Source organism: Euwallacea fornicatus, chromosome 24 (assembly GCF_040115645.1).
Source record: "Euwallacea fornicatus isolate EFF26 chromosome 24, ASM4011564v1, whole genome shotgun sequence".
NCBI lineage: Eukaryota > Metazoa > Arthropoda > Insecta > Coleoptera > Curculionidae > Euwallacea > Euwallacea fornicatus.
Genome location: NC_089564.1, coordinates 2,133,765 through 2,147,399, shown reverse-complemented (window position 1 = coordinate 2,147,399; position 13,635 = coordinate 2,133,765). Strand labels below are relative to the sequence as shown.

Below are 13,635 nucleotides of genomic sequence, written 5' to 3'. Positions count from 1 at the left end.
TTTCAAATATAGCATGGTCACGTTGTAGAATACTTCTACATAAGACATCGGAATTTTTTACATTTTGAAGCAACATATTCTCGAAGTCCTAATTGTGTTACTTTGCCTTAATCGAACCGACCTCCTATCTTTTGTAGTTACCGAGATACTCGGGATTTAATGGTTGACCTCCAGAAACGGACATTATGTTTGATTCTACAATTAGATGCGAATAAGTTAATTGAGAGCGGACTTTCCGAATGTAGAGAACTTTTTCTGAACTTAAGGTAACTTTACTAATGGTTTACAGAAAGTCCAGACGTTCCATGGTTGATTAGCCGAGACCCCCTTTGTGATTGTGCATGGTGTACAATATAACGTGATAGTAAGGAAATCTCAAAAATGGTGAGAGATACAGATTTTGTTAAATGGGAAAAACGTTGCGTTGCATTTGTTGTCAAACGTCACGTCACAAAACATCATCCAGAAATATCGAATATGAATTTCAGTTTTTTGTTTCGTGACAACGTTTTCTCATGGCATTATCAGACATTGTCATTGACATTGTCAAAAACTACGTCAAATTTTTAAACCGACCTTTGGCAATCGATGAACTGTCATTAATTTCATTATTTTTAATACGATCTCGATTTTTGAAATTAATTTCAAAAGTTACTCTTTTAATTTTTTTTGTATTAATATATTTTTTTCTAAATTTAAAAATAAAGACGTAGTCGATGATGTGGTTTTCAAAATGATCTCAAGCTGCTCTGCTTTGATAAGGTTTTATTAGATCTCCTGCTTTATGAATGTAATCGTCAAAAAAAATCTTTAAAAATTGTTACTTTTCGTATTATTTATATTTATTCGCAATATGTACAGGGTGATTTTTAACCTACATATAATAAATTTGGGAAATTGTAACTGTGGACAAATAATAATTAATAGTGGAAAGAAAGTGGTTAATATTTTTTGTTTCGGAGGTACCAATTTATTTCGAATGAAAATAAAAGAACACGAATTTCATAATATTGCAAATGCATTTAATATGTCACGGGTTCACCTGATAAATTTTTTATGTCTGAACCCAACTGTGAATTAAAACTCATGGAAACTACTTCGAATAGTTACTTTGACGAATTAAATGCATTTTCAATTTTATGAAAATCTATTTTTTTATTTTTATTCAAAATAATCTGGTATCTCAGATACTAAAAACGTTTTACCACATTTCGTTTTGCCATTAATCATTATTTGTTCTCAGTTATAATTTCCCAAGTTTATGCGTAAAGGTTAAGAATTACCCTGTATAAGTAGGGCTCACGATCGGCGTTAATATGATCAGATTCTTATCCACATTACAAGCTCAATAACGAATAGGCAAGTAACGAATAACGGGGATGATAAAAATATTATTAACGGAGAAAACGTCGAGGTTTGTACTCAACTGAAAGAAATTGTTTACGTTTAAAAGAAGTTTTACTGGATTGTGCAAACACAACTCCTGGCTAATTGGCCAGATGGAAGGTGTGTTCGAAAAAAGAATTAATAATCATGGCAAAAACGTAAATGAATGTGTGCGAGGAAAATAAAGAATTTAGCAGTTCGAGTCGAAATAGTAGAAGAGGCATTGTGGAATCGAGTTGCATGCAGATATACTGTAATTGAAAGTAAATATTGTTGAAGAAGAAAATAAATATGCATGTTATGTGGCTGCTTTCAGCTTCAGTAACCGTCATGCTTTAGTTAAAATTCTCAGAACGGATTTTCAAGTCTAATTTAATGTACGTTAAATGGAAACAAAAATAGGTATTGTGTAACGAAAATAACTATAACTGCACAGCGCCTCAAATTAAAAAAATGAATTTGGATATGCTCATTACAATTCTGAGTCGTAGGAACGTAGCAATGCTCACAATTCAAAACATCTCGTGTTTGGTCGTGAGACATTCAGAAGGTATACAGGCGTCTTCAAATCCCAAAGCCATTCGAATGGTAAACTCGACAAAGTTTTGAATCTTTTTTTTTTTTTAGTTTTGATTTTCGAATTGATCTTTTTTTTTAAAGTCATTTGAGCGAGAAGTTTGTAAAATATTGCTTTGACGTCGAAAAAAAGCTTTAGCGAAAGTTGGGGTTCAACGGCAACAAAAAATAGATATTTCCGAAAATAGATTAGTTTCCACAGAGAGGAAAACTCGGTCCAGATAGTTAGAAATACGCGCAGTATGCTGGTCGAGACTCTTTGCACGTGTTTCTTTCTGTTTCTGACGATCTAGAATTAGTTTTCTTTCATGTTCGAGCACAGCTGGTGGCAGCGAGCCGACATTGAAAAAATTACTCGAGAAACTTGAGGTTTTGGAGAAATGTGTAAGGTGATAGCTGGTCTACTATTCAGCAGTAGATTAGACCCGATGTTTCAGACCAAGGAGCATGCCCCCCGCTTCTGTCGGTCTGGACAGTCCCACAATAAGAAGAGTTTCATGCTAAACTGTCCAGGTAATATTCTCTAAAGTCCAGTATTTATAATGCTTATACCTCAATACAATGGAAATTTTCATTCAAATTAAAGTTCGTCAATGCACATTTTAAATTCTGAAGGCAGCTCCGTTCACTGAAATCCATTTCTACATATAACATTTTCCAGATGTTCTCAATTTGTATTAAGCGATATAGTCTCCATGCGAATGTTGAATATGTCATTATTAACAAGAAATAGCTGCGATTTTTCATGGAAACCTTCCGATTCTCAGCTATCGGAGCCGGATAAAATCGAAATCCCTGCAGGATTGGACGATAAATTAAACCCATACGATTTACGCGTAGAATCTGTTATTTAATATCTCCTAAACCCTGATGGAAAGTCTGTTATCGCATTTCATCAGAAAGTAATTATTACTATTCGAGAGTTTAATTACAATCTGTGTTTATGTATATAGTTTGGATTGGATTTCAAGTGGGACGAAGAATGTTTTCATGTTAAATTCAGCCATAATTGAAATAAGAGTTGACAACAAAACAGCCACTAATAAGCTGGAAAACAATGGACAAATTCATTGAAATAAAAGCTTAGGCACATAATTTATCTACTGTATCGAAATTTATAAATATTTAACACCCAGCACGGTTCTCCATGACTACTGGTTTTTATTGAAATTCAATTATCCAATTCGCATATTTATGACCATGGCATTGGTGTTCGTGGTCCTCGCATAATTATGGAGTGGTTTAATTCACGCCAGGTTATTCTGTTTATTTACTAGGGAAATAATATTGTTTTCAAATAAATCCGAAAGCATGAGAATGATATTTCATTGATCAATTGCTTTTCCATTAGGTCGGTTTAGAATAATATACTCTCCGGGTAACAACGCATACTGGTGTTTGTGCTTCTGTCTTAAAACCAACAAAGAATTGTTACGATTCTATTGAAGGCACGATGGGCCATTGTCTTCTGAAAAAATTATTACTGCGAAGATAAAATTCTGAAAGAGCCACTTTACGATTTTATGAAGGAAAGATCGCGCTTTCATGCAAAGTGTTAAGGATTATTTAGTGCTCTATCCTTAGAGGACAATATTCCCTTTTCTTATTCATCAGGTAGTAAAAGCGGTGCACTCTTTTTTCGACTTTTTTTTTATTAAGTACTTCAGTACGCCGAAACAACAGTTTTGGCGAAAAACTCCACTTTTGTAGCACAAGCAAAAGTTTAATTAAAACAATAACCAAGCTTTTTCAATTAAAAAAGTTCTCAAACGTGAATTTTTACACGATCTTTGCAAATGATAATTACTATTTAATTCAGCGTTGCCAGGGAAAGTCGAAACGTGTACTGAAGTGGATAATAATTACTACGGTTTATGGAAAAACATGAAATGAATATTCATTTGGCACAATTAAACCTGGTTTTTACAAAATAGTAAATAATGAAAATATTTCCAAACATTTAATTGTATACAAATAAATAATCAAATATAAAGGCACACAATCCAATAATTATGATATAACCAGTTTTTATGATAATACGCGAGTATTTCCATCACTTGCGAAAAATAATATTTTATTAATATTCTTTCCGAATTGGCTGCTTGTGCTTTGCTACAAAATAAATATACAGGGTGTCCCAGAATGAGGGGATCAAGGCCTTTTTTTTTATTTTATTTATTTTATTTTTTTATTTTTATTTTTTTTTATAGAGGGAAACCTTCAGAAGGTACCCGGTCTGATGTTATAGCGACCGGGTTATGTGGGATTCACCCCCTGATGGGAGGCGCCTACCCACTAAAACCCTCCTCTCTTCACCCAGAGTCCCCCCCTGGAACCGCCGTAAGGCATTCCTTCAGGGGATGAGGGGATCAAGGCTTACCCACATATTCCATGGTCGAAAATATAACGATTCATGGTGGTACCCTGGCCCGCAATAGTCTTGGTACCCTTCTATCAAACGCATATTATTGCCTATTCCTTTTTAACAACTAGTATAATTTTTATTTACACTTTACATATCATTAGGTCGTGTAGTATGAAATGAGTAGAATTGAATTGAAACTTTCGTCAATTTTTTTTCATATGAAACGTTTTTACTGTCAATCGAAACATGCACCGCCATTATCAATACACTTCTGCCATTTAACGGGAAGTTCATTGATTCCCCTGCTGTAAAAGGCTGCAGGCCGGGAGTCGATAAACTCGTGGAAGGCAGCTATGAGTTGAATGTTTTCCCTACCAAGAAGTTATCCAAATTTTGAAAGAAGTGGTAATCAGTGGGTGCTAAGTCGGGTGAATACGGTGGATGACGAAGAGTTTCCAATTCCAACTCCTGTAGCTTGGCCGAGGTGACTTGTGCGGTGTGTGGCCGAGCGTTGTCGTGCAACAATAGCGGTGCGCCTCGATTGACTAATCTTGACTGCTCAACCGTCAGTTGCCTCATCATTTCGGTCAGTTGTCGGCAGTAGACATCAGCCGTAATCGATTCACCAGGTTTCATGGAGCTGCGATGGATGACACCTGCGTTGGACCGCCAAACGGACACCATAAGCTTCTTTTGATGAAGATTTTTTTTCAGACAACGTTTTGGTGGTTCATCTTGATCCAACCACTGCGATGAACATCTGGTATTGTCATATAGGATCCATTTCTCATCACAAGTAACAATCCGATTCAAAGATGGATCGTTATTATACCGGCACAACAAAGAAGAACAAGCTTCGAGACGTCGTTCTTTCTGTAAGTCGCTCAACTCATGCGGTACCCGCTTGTCCAGCTTCTTCACCTCACCAATTGCAGTCAAATGAGTCAACATTGTTTTTTTGGTTACACTGAATATTAACGAAAATTCGAACGCACTTTGATGTGGATTCGCTTCCACCACGACTTTCAGATGATCGTTGTCCACTTGAGTTTCAGGTCGTCCACGTGGTTCATTTGTTAGGTCAAAATTGCCAGAACGAAATTTCATGAACCAACGAGATACTGTTTGCTGTGAAGTGGCTTCAGTACCAAACACATCATTAATATTGCGAGCCGTCTGAGCTGTTGTAGTTCCACGGTGGAACTCATATTTCATTAACACACGAATTTCACTATTTTGCATGGCTGCACAAAAATTTTTATAAAAATAAAAGTTTTCAATAATTTTTAACACTTTTTTGATCGAAAGAGGAAGAATGTGCCTTTTCCACATAAAAAAGTCAAGTCCAATTATAGATTTAGAGTGAAGTTATTCGCAGTTGAATGTGGCATTTCGAGAATCTACTCACTTCATCCTACACGACCTAATAATTCATACACTTCTGCTACATTAAATAATATAAATAATTAAAGATATAATTATCGGCATGTTAAGAAAAAAATACATTTTCGTCCGGCGGGCAAAATTCAACCTCGCAAAAGTCTTGGTACCTACAACAGAATAAAGTTATATTTATGGTACACACAATTGTTAGTACCCTGTTGGGTACCCCTTTAACTTTATAACTTGTAATAGCCTATTTGGCATTGAATGAACAAGTTTTTTTGTTACATCAGCGGTTGTCTTAGGCCATTCCTTCAAAATAATCCGTTTTAGACATTCTTTATTTTGAATATGGTGCTGACGAATTTTAGACTCTAAAACACTCCGTAAATGTTCAATCGGGTTTAAGTCTGGACTCTGAGGAGGTGTTTCCAACAAATGAGGGGCATTATACAGGGTGGGCCACGAGTAACGCCTCGGAATTTCATGACAAAGCCAAGAGATTTTTTAACTGTTTCTTTTTTGAGTTGTATACAGACTAACTAGAGCTACATTTTAAAATTATTTTCAAGGTATTCAGAGTGTCCCAAACACATTTAATTGATCAAAGTTGCATTTTTTTAAATGGGATCCCCTGTATATTATATAATTTTTGAACTCAACTATCAAAATAAAATTAAGTTGTATTAAGGTTTATGGTATCGAACTCTAGCAGTTTTTGAAATAATTCAGTTTTGTCAAGATGCAAGACAATTTTCAACTCCCATCCCATATTTAAGTTTTTAAAACAAAATTTTAATAGGAAGCCATCAAGGGACCAAATTCTGTACTGTAAGTTTCAAAAAGTCGGCGAATTGTACAGGGTGTTCTAAAAATAGCGCCAAATTCGTTCAACTTTTAACTTTTAATAACTTTTTTAATTTAAGTGGGACACCCGGTATGTTGTGTTACTGTTAGGTGCCAAATTTACTTATCTATCGAATATCATTAGGGTTCCCTATACCTAGCTTTACTAATTTTCGCAAAAAACATACATTTTTATAAAAATATCTAAATCCCCAATTTTGACATTATGCCATATCAAATTGCTAAGATATCCATGTATATGAGTCATTGACGTACATTGTAGGCCTTACGTTTGGGGTCGTTGTCTTGCTGGAAGTAAACATCCTCAGCAAGCCCCAACTTTTGAGCACTTTGCTTCAAATTTGTCTTTAAAATGTTGAGATACACCTTATGATCCATGATTCCCTCTATTATGTAAATATTACCCACTCCAGCTGCTGACATACAACCCCAAACCATGATGCCGCCACCTCCATGTTTCACGGTTTTAATAGTGTTGCTTGGACTCAGTGCCGTATTTGACTTTCGCCACACATTTATGCATCCATCAGATCCAAAAACATTAAATCGACTTTCGTCTGACCAAATCGCTTTATCTCAGAAGACAGTAGAAGAATTTTTGTACTCCTGAGCAAATTTCAATCTCTTCAACCTGTTCTGCTTACTAACATATGGCTTCTTGCGAGGAGTACAACTTTTAAAACCACCTCGATGTAATACTCGACGAATTGTGTCTTCATGCACCATCTTTCCATATTGTTGCTGCAGCTCAGCAACAATTTTTGGAGCACTTTGTTTGGAATTCTTTTTGGACTTCCATGAGTATCCATCTTTCTTCTCGTTGCGTTAACTTCCGTGGGCGGCCCGTTCGAACTTTATTTTGAATTCTTCCTTCAGTATTAAGTCGATTAATAACTTTTTGAATTGTGGATTTACTTCTTTTCAAAATATTTCCAATTTCAGTGTATCGGGGCACGTTTGCACAATGAAACCGCTGCCTTAAATTTGCAGTTCTTCTTCGATTTTACTAAATCTGAAAACGTCGCATGAATCATTTCTAAGACCGACCACCTGCAGCTATAAAAAAAAGGCAAAATAAACATTTTTTGCATGTTTTCGTACCGATATCACTTCGTAAATGATTCAGTCCAATACTGGTGCGGTTATGAGCGAGATTTTCGTAAAACGCGCTGCATTAATAATTGTGAAAATCGGGTTTCCTTTTGTTTTAAAAACTTGTGAGGTACTCTGCCAGTATACCCATGACTTAGTGAGTGAAAGTGACCTGGATTTAACCGTTATTTTGTGAGTGGAAGTGGATACTGGCGACTTCATAGTGGTGACGTCATTCTGATTCATGTCAGGTGCTCGGGGGTAAGTTCTGATTGTTGTTCTTCGTAGTTTTAAGTTAAGCTTCGGCGGGCCAATGAGAGACCAATTTATTGTGAAATTCGTAACAGTTAGCATGACTGAAAATATGTTATATACAGGGTGTCCCGGAATGAGGGGGCCAAGTCTTACCGACATATTCCTTGGTAAAAAATATATCGATTCATGGTAATATATACGAAATTGTCTCCTGCTGGAGATACAGCCCGTCAAAGTTTCACTTTCTTCGTTACTTTTGCAAATAAATCGAAAGCAGCTCTATGGATTGTAACGAAATTTGGTGCATAATCTTTCTCCTTCTCGGGGCACATTGGACAGGAGTTATTATTCCAAAAGCATCAGGGGTAGTGGTCAATTCCTGGAAGGTCGAATGTTAAATACGCCAGAACTTTTTTATTCGCTCATGAAGACTTTTGGTTTTTTTATGTGAAATTTCCGGTCTCTTATGCATCTTTTTTATCTTTTATGGAATTTTGATTTGGAGCCTCAATTAGTTGGAAAAAATGTAATTCTTCATTTGGATTTCTGGAACTGCTGAGTAATCGACAAGAACGCGGTCACCAGCTCAGCTCATTCTCGACAATGTCAGTGAACGCAAAACCTTCAAATTTGGTTAAATTTCGTAGATTTTAAGTAAATTTTGACGAATGTGTAAGTTTGGAGAAGAAACAGATATGTCGCTCACATTGGGATTTTGTCAGGGAAATTATCGTAAAAGTGCGAGACTTTATGCGGAAAGATTTCCAAACCGACGATCTCCAAATTGGAAAATGTTTGTGCGATTGGAGAGAAACCTCCGGGAAACTGGCAGCTTTGCTGCTCAACGTCATCTATGTGGGCGCTACAGGGCGCTACTGATCGAACGGGAAGAACAAATTTTAGAGAATTTGGAGCAGAATGCCCGTAACAGCATGAGGAGACTAAAACTTCAACTTAACATTCCAAAAACATCAGTGCGTAGAACGATAAGAGAAGAATTTTTATTTTCTTCGACTTGTGAATTTCTACACTCAAAAACGGGGTGGTCATGTTGAGCATTTATTAAATTAATTTTTTTTTGAAATTTATGCTTTTAATTCCTTGTGAAGTGACACTGACATTGTCGAAAACCAGCTGAGCTGGTGACCGCGTTCTTGTCGATTACTCAGCAGTTCCAGAAATCCAAATGAAGAATTACATTTTTTCCAACTAATTGAGGCTCCAAATCAAAATTCCATAAAAGATAAAAAAGATGCATAAGAGACCGGAAATTTCACATAAAAAAACCAAAAGTCTTCATGAGCGAATAAAAAGGTTCTGGTGTACTTAACACATGACCATCTAGGAACTGACCACTACCTCTGATGGTTTTGGAATAACAACCCCCGTCTAATGTGCCCCGAGAAGCAGAAAGATTATGCACCAAATTTCGTTATAATCCATAGAGCCGTTTTCGACTTATTCGCAAAATAAAAAAAAAAGTGAAACTTTGACGGGCTGTATCTCCAGAAGAAAACAATTTCGTGTATATCACCATGAATCGATATATTTTTGACCAAGGTATACGTGGGCAAGCCTTGATCCCCTCATTCTGGGACACCCTGTAAAATAGATTTTTTCTTGACGGTTACTGTTCCGCATTTATTTATATTTCATCTTCGAGTAATTTCTAAAAGATCAAATAGTTATCTAGTAGAAGTGGATCTAATTTTACGTTGGGAGTATATGCAATGCGACTTCAAAGTTTAATGATTACGAGAAATTACTTAGCGTATGGAAGAATTCGTATAAATTAAAGTTGAGTGAACAATGGATAATGAAATTATTCGTAATTCGGGTTATAAAACGGATCCTTTAGAATATAAAACTCGTTATTGAAACGCAATTGGGCCATAAAGGTTCGATCATTTAGGTGCATTAAACAGTTTTTTCTTAAATCTTTGCAGGGATGAAGAAGTCGAGGTAACCGATATCATCAGTTTCGTCCAAATTACCATGTCTATCGAACTTTCACCTATAGATCGTGTTTAAATGGGAATGAATCTGGCATTCATTTTCGATATTAGAATATTTAAAATGCCGCAGCATAATTTAATTAACACTCTTAAATAATGCATTCTTCAATTAAAAACGGTTCATCTCTAACCTGATGCTAAACCTAAGATTTGAAAATACATAATTGAAGTAATTGCTTTTGGATGTTTCCGTTGATGAGATTTTTACAAACGCGAGAAACACGGTTTTTCAAATTTCTTGATATTACATTCACTTCTTGTTCGTGAGATTCAAGCCCTAATGGTATATGTCTGCTGATATAATTAAACTTTGATGTAATAACAGAAGTTGAGGAATTTAAATTCCTCTCATTCTTAACGAATTATTAGTTACGAAACTGCTCAAGCTCATAAAGAAATGATTTCATTTGCTCCACTGATTATGAAATTATGATAGTGTGTGTGTGTGTGTGAAGAAGTGACAAGATCAGGATTCCTTCATTAAAGAAGCTATTTTTAATAATCATGTCAAGCATAGGGGGTGTTTAGGTCAGGGGTTTCCTGAGTTCCTGCCTAACAGTAGTGACTGCCTCACTAGGCACCCACAGAGGAATCCAAATACGCTGGCGAGGTTTCGTAGTTGAGTCGAAGGACTAGACGGGCTACCGTCATAAAATAATGGGGTTCTAAAGGTTCGAAAAGATATATAAACTCTGTTATACAAATTACATTAAATTTAATCACAGACTAGTTGAATTACAGGGTGAGTTGTGATTAACTTATTAACAATAATGCCCGTGTATAGGGTTCTATGGCAACGAGAGCGAGAGAAGTTTGCTGTTTTCGCGACGGGGTGAAAAATGGTTCTGCCCTTTGCTCCAAGAGGAGTTCGTGCCCCTTCCCGAAAAACGCAGGTTCCCGAGTTTGGTTTCCCACGATTTCGTTGGAAAATCACCACCTTGATGCTTTCACACCATTACCTTATCGCTAACACCCTCTGGTTCATGTCCACTTGCGAGTTTGTTGCCACATTTCATCCTAATTTACTGCTGCCCTTAATGTGTTTGGGCAATTTGCACTTCATAAATCAGGGTGGATGTGCACCAGATGAGAGGTGATTAGCGCGGTACCCATGGTTTGCCACCCAGTGGTATGTCGAGTTTTTGTTTCTGGTTTCTCTCTTTACCAGATTTATTACCCGGATGTTAGGGCAATGCGTGAGAGCGATCTTTATGTTGGAGTTTTTCCAACAGGGGGTAACTAGATAAGCTTCTATCAATTTTTTCGTCATCCCTTCAGTGTCAATATATAGTATTACAACATCATCCCGTAGAAAATATAAATTTTAAAAATTTCGCGTAATTTCAAATTTTCGAATCAAACAAATCGTATTTTACTATGACTATGGAGATATATTAGAAAATTCCTACCCTCGTTCGCTCTACAGAGACTTAAAAATATTTTGTCGTCTGTCTTTGGCCATTATGTCGAAATGCCAGAAGAGGCCAAGAAAAAATCGTCATAATTTTGCTGTAAATTTTGTATACATAAGTTGGTTAGTCCACAATTTACTGTTAACTTCATCATTTCAGGGATGTCAAATTTGAGCGAAATTGAGGTATACAGAGATATCGCCAATGTCCCGTATTAGCACACAGTACGTTCAAAGGGCCTCCGATATATTGCGTTTCGCAATAATCTTAGTTCTAACCTTCATAATGCAGCTTACTGGCGTTCCCATATCATTCTCAGAAATACATTGATAGTTTTAATGACCGCTGGTATCACTGAATTGGACGCACACTCTAAGATAGCGTTATCAAAATCATAGATCTATTATAGATTTTTTAAATGATACTGGACTTTGTTACTCCCCAAAAGACTATCTGATATGTCGATTAATCAAATGTCCCATCTCTATCTATTCCATGAAATAATCATAATCTCTTTCTTATAGCGATTGCGACCGGACTAATCGCATGATATTTCGAATTCATTGAAATATATAGAAACATCATTAGTTTCATTATTAATTAAAATATGCTGACTAAGCTAATTCTAGTAAAATAGGAATGGTGATATAATAACGTTGCACATCAATAATTAAAGAGGATTAAAATATTATTGCTTTTAATTTTAATTACTTTATCGTTTCCGATAATAGCAGGTAAGAATAGTTTTGCTGGAATATTTGTCTAGTTCAAGCCTTATCATGAATCATTTAGGGCGCGAATGCAGAATATGCTTAAGTTTCAATCAAAAGCATGTCGTATATGCTGTTAGGACTTGCGACGTATTGTTCTGTCATGGACTGTAGTTACGTTATGTTCAAAGTGAGTTTAAGAAACTGACGTTACGCCCATGGACAGCCCCAGCCTTTGGGTGATACCAGTGGAATTCCCAGCGCTTAACACCCGTCTTCGGACGAGGGAAGTTACTTTCTGATTGGGATTTCCAGCGCTATTCTTTGTCGGACTAAAATTGTGAACCTAAACTAAAGGTACCGCCAAACGAACACAAGGGCTGGGCTCCAACAGAAGTCCAGCGACCATGGCTCTAAGCGCTACGCTTTAACGCGACAAGGTAGCCTAGAAGCCGCTAATGGGTCTTATCGGAAGTACGTCTATGGGTGACGTACCTCCGTATCAGTACTTAAGGAGGGTGCGAAACTGAAGACCCTCTCTTCTCTTTTCCTTCTTACTTTATCACGCACACGCGCGCGCTACTCTGCAACATCCTTTATGTAGGACATAGTGATGACTCTCCTCATATCATCTCGAAATGCTCAGTGGTAAATAGAGGTCGTGAGTCACGTGCGCGTGAGGAATTGACTGCTCAGTTGTGATGGATCTTAACGTATTTATTTTAACAAGTGACGAAGATAACAACTAAGACAGCGATAACAAAAAATCCCCGAGGGATATCAAGTGCGCCCGTTTTGATCACTTGCCAAGGGTGTTCTGCCATCTTGCAGTATATCGCCATTGCCTCTCTCCCTGATCCTTAGTCATCTGCGCCCCGTGTGCGGCACAGATGTTTCCTAGCCGTTGTCCACTTGTAAAAGGTGCACGCGGACCTATGTGTCTCCTTTCCAACAAAGGGTATTCCTTCCCTTGGCCGTGATTTACAACGGGAGATGGACAATGATTTACAACATGCAAGAAGTCCGAACACTTTAAACAACGCATCTCTCGATATTGTATAGTTGTTAACGTCACGAATAAGTCTTTGTTAAATTAAGAAGGTTTAGTCTCTCTTATACGCGAAAACTGTGTCTCTGAGACTGCGCACTCAGAGTGGTCCTTCCTAATGGGTCAATCCAGTCAACGATCTACGTGGTTCGGGGTTGTCTCGTTGAAAGGGGGTGAATCGACCCAAACACGTGCACGTGCAAAATCAAGGACCGAACATATGTAGGGTTACGTAACTAACCCTCCGCTTCAGTTTCGTGTCTAGTCATTTTGTAAATATGCGTTAAGTGTAAGTTCGATAAGGGTTAGGCAGTAGGAATTATTTTTAAGTTAGAAATACCCCTTGAGGCACGGCACTGGTAGGCATTGGCTAGAGCATGAGAATTTCCCATGCCATGCCTTGTCGATGTCGGAAATCCCCGCAGTAAACCTGGTCGGCATTGGAGCTGCATATAGTGAGCTTTGTCGGCGCTGGAATTGCCCGCAATAGACCTTGTCGGTTTCACCGCTGCAGTTCCAATTCCCG

The 13,635-nt window shown here is 37.1% G+C and overlaps 1 protein-coding gene across 1 annotated transcript in view; it reads left to right on the top strand.

Annotated features, from left to right (window-relative positions):
- Positions 1-7,759: 7,759 nt before the first annotated feature.
- LOC136346742 (neuroligin-4, X-linked-like) overlaps positions 7,760-13,635 on the top strand; it is a 155,275-nt gene continuing 149,399 nt past the window's right edge. Inside the window, exon 1 of the mRNA XM_066296126.1 lies at positions 7,760-7,930. The gene's annotated coding sequence lies outside the window, so the exon portion shown is untranslated. The remainder of the gene's footprint in view (positions 7,931-13,635) is intronic.